General features: G+C 40.8%; 1 pseudogene; it reads left to right on the top strand.

Annotated features, from left to right (window-relative positions):
• The first annotated feature begins 716 nt into the window (after nucleotides 1-716).
• LOC122446771 lies at nucleotides 717-3,025 on the top strand (annotated as a pseudogene).
• Nucleotides 3,026-9,237: the final 6,212 nt, after the last annotated feature.

The raw sequence follows: 9,237 nt of genomic DNA on the forward strand, positions 1-9,237 counted from the left end.
CTCAACTTCCTTAGTAATTAGGGAAATACAAATTAAAGACTATAAGTATAGTATGGTTCCAATTAACAACCATTAAACCAAGTAAAAATTAGATACCCAACGCTGGTCCAAGCTTTGGGAAACAGATACATTCACACCTGTCTAGGGGCCAGGTAATAATCCTTCTAGAGGCACACTTTGGTAACATTTGGCAAGAGCCAACTGGCTTTCTTTGACCCAATCTCTCATCTAGGAATTTAAAACCCAGTGAAATAGAATAAAAGAAAAAAAAATTATATATACTAAAACACTTACATCATTGGGACTCAAAAAAACTGCAAACAACCCCCTAATGAAAGCTTAAATTATTAAATACTAATATTATAAAACAGCTTGCCACTGCCAGAACATGGAGAAACACAAAACCTTGTTTACAAAGTAATGTGAAAGAAAAACAATATTTAAAACTATATGGCCCAACAACTATTGAGCCTGTGCTCTAGAGCCCAGGAGCTGCAACTGCTGAGCACATGTGCCACAACTACTGAAGCCCGTGCACCCTTGAGCCTATGCTTCAAAATAAGAGAAGTCTCCGCAATGAGAAGCCTGTGCACTGCAACTAGAAAGTAGCCGTCACTCACCACAACTAGGGAAAAGCCCGTGAAGCAATGAGACCCAGCACAGCCAATAAATTTATACACACACACACACACACACACACACACACGCATACCTGTATGGCCCAGCAGCATGGTGATCCTGCTACTATAGCAAATAATGATAGCTCGTCTCAGATGATGCCTGATGTTAGCATGCAACAAAGCATCATCTTCCCTGACCCCCATGTGCAGGCCATGCAGGGAAACAGTGCCTCCAGAAACCACTTCTCAGGTCATGGGATGCCTTTCAATGCACCTTTCATTGGTGCACCCAATGGAAATCAGATGTTCTGTGGTCAGAATCTAGGCTTCCCAGTCAATAAGGATGTCACACTAACAAACCCATTGTTAGTCAACTTATTGCAGAGTGATATCTCTGCAGGAAATTTTGGAGTAAACAATAAGCAAAATAATATCAATGCAAATAAACTGAAGAAGAAAACCCGTTGGTAGAAGAAAAATAGTTAGCAGAATCCAAACACTCCAGATACTCACCCAGCTGGTCTGGAGGAGGCTGATAAGCAGCCATTACCTGGAAAACAAGGAATTTGCTTGGAAAACTCAGGCCCTAAACAGCCAGAATTTTCAAGTCGACCACCAGGCCCTTCACAGAGTTTGGTCCCAAAGGAAACTCCAGCCACAGCACTACAGGGGTCTGTTCCCAGGTTAGAACTCAAGGCAAATGCTGCCATAGTCTCTGGACAAAACAGTGAGCCCAAAGAGGTAATTGAAAAGTCCAAAACTTAAGCCAAAGAAATGCCCAAACTGAAGAGCTGGCTTGTGGCTTCTGAGAATATGAAAAATGGACATACTGAGCCATCCTGTCTGCTTTAGCCTCTAGCTCTGCTAAAGACAAAACCAATGTGGTGCAATCCAAGCAAAGAAAATCCAAGTAAACAAGTTGGATGACAACATGATATTTGTAAATGTGTGTGAAATTTATAAAAAGTGGTTTTGTTGTGACTTTTTAAATCCATTTCTGTACAGTTAGTTATTTTGACAATGTGGTCCTTCTAGTCCCTGCAACCTATTTTGTAAAGTACAATGGGGAAAGCAGTTGTTGAACTCTTTTGATGTTGCAAGATGAAGTTCAAGGTTTCTAAAATGTTGCCACATGTTGAGCAGAGCTAATGAGATTACATTATTAGTTTTCACATTTCTTAAGCAGTTTAGAGTACAGGGTAATCTCATGATGTGCTGTGGAAGTACTGTGTGTGAACAGCAGTAGGAGGGCAGAAAGAATCTTCTCATTTGGAAATGTTGTAAATAATTTTATTATGTAATGTTTCGGATGTATTTGTTGTAGAAATGGGCCAATGAATAAAGAAAATCTAAGGTTTTTTAAAAACAAACAAAACAAAAAACCAAAAACTGTATCTAGCTCATCCTCTTGTTGCCTCTGCTTTTGATGAGGGGCCCAGGCTGGCTGGTGGGAGGCAAAGAGGCCTGGGCGTGGTATTTCTCACAGGCTCAGGCAGTTTGGGCACTCCCCAGTGCCCCGGGGTCAGTAGCAGATGGGGTTGCACACCTATACTCACAAGAGGCCCGGAGAGCCGCTGTTTTTACCCACCAAGATGGCCCCATCCCTGCCAGAGTATTTACAATGGGCACTGATGATCCTCAGATAAAGTAGGATGGAGAAGCGTCTGTGAAGAGAGTTGCTATTGATGCTTTTTACAGGGACGCCTATGAAGTCAGTAAGGCTAAATTTGAGAAGCTGTAAACTCAACCAGCTATTTGACAGAGCACGAGAAGTTTGCTGACTCCTTTGGCTTTGACTGAGCACAGGAAGTCTGATAGTCAACAGGCAGTAACAGATGCTCCCTGGTGGTTACCTGTTAAAGGCACTACCTGGAGACACCCAGAAGGGCCCGACTCTACTGTGTGACCCAGGCCAGATCACCCAGGCTCCTGGAACAACACCGTTGCCTACTACACCTGGGGAGGGAAGTGGTTACCCATGAAAGCTGAGTGGGAATACTGCTGTCGAGGAGGCTTGCAAAATAGACATTTCCCCTGGGGCAAGAAACTGTAGCCAAAAGGCCAACATTATGCCAACTTTTGACAGGCCGAGTTTCCCGTGACCAACACCAGAGACCGCAGAGGCCTAGTCTGCTAATGCCTTTCTTCACAATGGTTATGGTTTATATCAATATAGTAGGGACACCTAGGAGTGAACTTCAGACTGGTGTGGACCATTCACCATTTTGTTGAAGGAATGATTAATCCAACAGGCCCTCCTTTGGGGAAAGACAGGATGAAGAAAGGTTATCCTGCATGCACCATACAGATATCGCTGTGCTACTCGAAGCCAGGACACAGTTGACAGTGCTGCTTGGAAACTGGAATTCTGCTATGCAGCTGACCGCCTTCCCACCACAGGCTAAGAGCCATGAAGAATCTTCCTGAATCCATGAAGAAGCCGTGTTTAACCTGTACGAGTCTTCCCTCAGAATGCTGAACAATCTCGTGTGAAAAATTCCCACTCCAAGGTGGGTTACATACCTGCCTGATGGCTAAAGGAATCACATTGCAGGACCAAATTGCTAATCTGCAGCACCTTGTGTGGGGTGTCTCAGGTGGCAGTTAATGGTAAAGAACCCACCTGCCAATGCAGGAGATGTAAGAGATGCAGGTTCAACCCCTGGGTGGGGAAGATCCCCTGGAGGAAGGCATGGAAAGCAACTCACTTGAGTATCCTTGCCTGGAAAATCCCATGGATAGAGGAGTCTGACAGGTTATAGTCCGTGGGGTCACAAAGAGTCAGATACGACTGAAGCTCCTAACTTACCCACATTAGCATGTGCACTTTATCATTTGGTGAATTTTATGTTTTACTTTTGATAAAGAGGAAGGAGTAGAGGGCACCCTGAGTTAGGCTTCAGGAGACCTGCATTCTACCCAGGCTCTGCCCCTGGGGTTAGACCCCAAGGTCCCACACTTGACCTTCTTGGGCCTCAGTGACCTACCTCATCTCTACAGTGAGGGGATGAGTAATATAATCTCTGAGGCTCCCTCCCAACTTGCAAATACTCAGAATATATCAGATTCTATTGTGATTTCATAGTGAGAGTTTATGTTATGTCTTAGCTATTTCTTCCATGTGTGAACTTTGGGTGAAACTAATTATGTAAAATATTAACGATTTTTTCTTATGAATTATTTTTAGAAAAAGGTGGGGGTGGCAGTGATGAGTCTTTCTATTCACACTGTATTTTGTTTATTCAAGGATGGTACACTGAAATTCAGCAATCTGAACACACAGGAACATCTCTGGGGTGACTCTATTGTGCTTTATCTTTTTAAAAAAAATTATTTATTTATTTGGCTGCACCGGGTCTTAGTTGTGGCATGCAGGTTCTTTAGTTGTGGCATGTGGGATCTAGTTCCCCAACCAGGGATTGAACATCAATTCCTGCATTGGAAACTCAGAGTCTTAACCATTGCACCACCAGGGAAGTTCCTACTGCTGCCTTATTTTGTGTTTAATTTTTTTCTAGTGCACTATTTTGATTCTCTTCTCATTTCTTTTTCTGATTTTGCTTTTAGTTATTTTCTTAGTGGCCGGGTGTTAGAGGTAACAGCTTCGGTTAATAATAATCTAGTTTGAATTAAACCAACTTAGCTTCAATAGTATACAAAACTCTGCTCTTACATAGCTTCATTCTCCCTTCCTTATGTTGTTATTGTCACAAATTACATATGCATGCATTGTGTGCCCATTAACATAGATAATTGTTTTTGCATTTGTCTTTTAATCATATAGGGAAAAAAGAGAAGCTACAAACCAAAAATACAACAGTACTGGATTTTATACCTAACTATGTAGGTACAATTACTGGTGTTCTTTATTTCTTTGTACAGTTTTTAGTTACTCTCCTTTCGTTTCAGTTGGAACAACTGTTTAGCATTTCTTGTAGGGCGTGTCTATTACAGCAATAAGTTCTTTAGGCTCTTTTAAAATCTGGGAAAACCTTAACTTATCCTTCACTGTCATTAATAGTTCTTTTTCTGTTATTATAAAGTTCTATATATTTGTACTTTAAAATGTTAATAACTGTCTTGTGGGTTTTTTCCATTTTTTTTTACTGTGGTAAAATACACATAAAATTTACCAGCTCAACCATTTTTAAGTGCACAGTTCAATGGTAAGAATTTCATTTATGTTGTTGCACAGCCATCAACATCACCCATCTCCAGAATTCATTTCACAAAACTGAAACTCAATACCCATTAAGCGGTAACTCCTCATTCCCTCCCCCACCTCCAGACTCTAACAAACACCGTTTTACTTTCTGTCTCTGTAATTTTGACTACTGGCAAATCACACTGGGAACATGAGCCACTATTCCCACAGCTAACACCAAGTTTTACAGTTCTTTCCATGTCCAGAAAGTGTTCTGAAATCAATCAGAATAGAGGACACAATGACATTTTTTTCCATTACAAATATACACACACACGAAATTAAAGTAAGTTGTAAAAAAGTGAAAAGGAATAAAAAGTAAACTGAGAAAATCAACTCTCTCTCTCCCATTCCTATCCTTAGTTCTCTTTCCCAGTGCGTTCTCAGTCACTCAGTTGTATCTGAGGCAACCACAATTACTAGTTTCTTGTGGATCTTTTCATATATCATCTATGTATAAAAATGTATGTTTGTGTAAGTGAAAGTGGGGTTCAGCTGCTTACTGTTCGAAACCAATGAGGGGGCAAGATTGGTGGAAAGGAAAATTTGCTTTATTGTCAGGAAGCATTTAACAGGAGGCTTCCCGTGTGCTGTTACTGATCTGTCAGGAAACCTCTGGCCCTTATTAATTCCTGAATATTCAGGAATTAAGAGGAGAGGCATGCCTTTCCCAGGGCTGGGGAATCCAGGCATTTCCCTTGTTAGTTTCTCATTATGGTGATAAGTACCCTCTTCTGTCTTTAACAGGGATCGCCTTGTGTTTTGTAAGTCTGGAATTTTAATCTTTATCTTTGCTGAGAATAACTATCTTGTAAGACAGTATATATGCCCACTCCATGTTGATTAAAACACCTTTGCTCCATCAGAGCTTTGGTCCCCGTGTCTGTCTGTCTTTCTTTCTTTCTCTCTCTCTCTCTTGCTTTCTCTCTCTCTCTCTCTCTCTCTCTCTCTCAGTCTCTCTATCTCTATCTCTCTATTTCTGGCTGATTCCCTGGAGCGTGAAAGCCGGCTGCGTAACCCAGGGAACCCTCTTCCCTTCTTTCACTTTCTCATCGTCGACTCCGGACCACCAGGTTCCGGTCCATTAAAGGACCAACACTTTATTTTGGATGCCAGCTATGGGAGGGTTGGGGTAGGGAGAGGGTAGACTCCTGTCCCAAGGCCAACTCCTACCCCACTGACATCAGAGGGCAAGAGTTTTCATAGATGTTAGGAGGGGACTATGTGCAAAAATAGCAGTCAGCTCTGACAGTCATCTTAAAATTGGCCATGCAGTGGTCTGATCAACATCACCCTAATTGTTTTAAGTACAGTTAATCTTCAGTTCTAGGCTTCCCCGGTGGCTCAGCGGTAAAGAATCTGCTTGCAGTACAGGAGGCCTAGGTTCTATCCCTGGGTTGGGAAAATCCCCTGAAGTAGGAAATGGCAACCCACTCCAGTATTCTTTTTTTTTTTTTTTTTATTAGTTGGAGGCTAATTACTTCACAACATTTCAGTGCCACTCCAGTATTCTTGCCTGGAGAATCCCATGGACAGAGGAGCCTCGTGGGCTACAGTCCATGGGGTCACAAAGAGTCGGACACGGCTGAAGCGAAGTAAGCGGCCAAGCAGCAGGCATACTATTTCACTACATGAATGTACCATGTTTCTATTACTCAACAAAAGCAAACATGTTTGTGAGTTTACCATTACACTTTGACATATTTCCTTCTATATTTCTATGTAATTATTCTTAAATAAAACAAAAAATTTGGGGGCAAGTTACTGCCTCTGAAAGTGAATAGACAGGCAATTACAGACAATCACAGTTTATAGGAAATGGAAGTCACTGGAGCAAGGAACTGGTAAGAACATGTTAACAGTAATTGACAAATTTCTGGAGGTTGTGTGGACTAGCTTGAGAATTAAAAACTCCTGAGGGCCTAATCATAAGAGGCCCACAAACTTTCATAAATTTTTCTTTCAGAATCTCTACCAGGTTCTTTTATTATTATTATTGCCTATTTTTATTTTATCTATTTATTTGTGGCTGTGCTGGGTCTTCATTGCTGCAAAATTATGTTTAAAAGTGAAGAAAAAATAGAGACTGTTCCAGCAAAAACCGAGGGAATGTGTTGCCAGTGGACCTATCTTGCAAGAAACATTAAAAGATATTCTTTAGAAAGAAGAAAAATGGTATAGGTCAGAAACTTGAATCTACATAACAAAAAAGGGCATTAGAGAAGGAGCAAATGAATATAAAATCTTTCATTTTATCGATCTAATATACAACTATTCAAATAATAGCAACAGGACTTCCCTAGGGGTACAGTGGTAAGAATCTGCCTTCCAATACAGGAACACGAGTTCAATCCCTGGTTCAGGAAGATTCCACATGCCGCACAGCAACTAAACCCATGCACCACAACTATTGAGCCGGTGCTCTAGAGTCCACAAGCTGCAACTACTGAAGTCCATGCACCTAAAGCCTGTGCTCCATATCAAGAGAAGCCATCGCAATGAGAAGCCCATGCACCATGATAAGTAGCCCCTCCTTGCGGCAGCTAGAGAAAGCCTGTAAGCAGCAATGAAGACCCAGCACAATCAAAAATAAATAAATAAATAATAAAAATAGCAGCAATGTGTTGGGAGATTACAGCTTATAGATAAGTGAAATGCATGACAACATTATAAGGGACAGGAAGGAGGGATTTATAATTCTTTTATAAGATACCTGCGCTATTCATGAACTGGTATAGTGTATTTGGAATAGGACTTAGATTAGTTGTAAATATATATTTCAAACTTTAAGGAAAAAAAAACTTTAGGGAAATCACTAAAGCTTTTTTAAAGTATACTTAACATGCTAAGAGAGGAGAGAAAATGAAATCATATGAAATGCTGGATTAAAACTAGAGAAGAAAAAAAAACTAGAGAAGAAAAAAGGAGAAGATTCAAATAAAGAAACAAAGAATTGCAAAGAATAGACTAGAAAATAGTCACAAATATGGTATATATTAATCCAACTTTATAAAAAAAAAAACATTTAAAATGTGAGTAGTCTAAATACACCAATTGAAAGACAGACTGGATAAAACAGACAAGACCCAATTGTTGCCTATAAGAAACCTGCTTTAAATATATAATGAAGGATAAATATAAAGAGATGGACAAACAATCCAGTTTTAAAAATGAATAAATGACCTGAATAGACATTTCTCCAAAGAAAATATACAAATGGTCAATAAGCTCATGAAAAGATGTTCAACATCATTAGTCATTGTGTGCTAAGTCACTTCAGTCATGTCCGATTCTTTGCAACTCTATGGACTGTAGCCTGCCAGACTCCTCTGTCCGTGAGATTCTCCAGGCAAGAATACTGGAGTGGGTTGCCATGCCCTCCTCCAGGGGATCTTTCTGACCCAGGGATAGAATTCACAGTCTCTTAAGTCTCCTGCATTCGCAAGCAGGTTCTTTACTGTTAGCGCCACCTAGGAAGCCCGTATCAGTCATTAAGTGAAGTTGCTCAGTTTTATCTGACTCTTTGCAACCCCATGGGCTGCAACCTATCAGACTCCTCCGTTCATGGGATTTTCCAGGCAAGAGTCCTGGAGTGGGTTGCCATTTCCTTCTCCAGGGGATCTTCCAACCCAGGGATCAAACCAGGGTCTCCTGCATTGCAGGCAGATGCTTTACTGTCTGAGCCACCAGGGAAGCCCAAGGGACATGCAAATCAAAACCTCAGTGAGATGCCATGTCACACCTACTAGGTATTGTTGAGAAAGTGGAAAAATTGACACATACATTGCTGTTAGGCAAATAAATGGTGCAATTGCTACAGAAAACAATTTGGGAGTTCCTCAAAGAGCTGACCATTTAATTACCTTATGACCCAGCAATTCTACTCCTAAGTACATGCCCAAAAGAGTTGAAAGCAGAAGCTCAAGAGATATATGGACATGCATTTTCATAGCACCTTTGTTCACAATAGTCAAAAGATGGAAACAAGTGTCCATCAAGAGATAAATGGATAAGCAAAATGTGACATATACATGGAGATTCCTATAAAAACTAGGAATAAAACTACCACATAACTCAGCAATCCCACTACTGGGCATATGCTCTGAGAAAACCATAATCCTAAAAGGCACATGTACCCTAATGTTCATCACAGCACTATTTACAATAATCAGGATGTGGAAGCAACCTAGATGTCCATCGACAGACGAATGGATAAAGAAGTTGTGGTACATACACACGATCAAATATTACTCAACCATTAAAAGGAATGCATTTGACTCAGTTCTAAAGAGATGGATGAACCTAGAGCCTATTATACAGAGTGAAGTAAGTCAGAATGTGTGTGTTAGTCACTCAGTTGTGTTTGACTCTTTGTGATCCCATGGACTGTAGACCACCAGGCTCCTCTGTCCA

This window comes from Cervus canadensis, chromosome 8 (genome assembly GCF_019320065.1).
Source record: "Cervus canadensis isolate Bull #8, Minnesota chromosome 8, ASM1932006v1, whole genome shotgun sequence".
Lineage (NCBI taxonomy): Eukaryota > Metazoa > Chordata > Mammalia > Artiodactyla > Cervidae > Cervus > Cervus canadensis.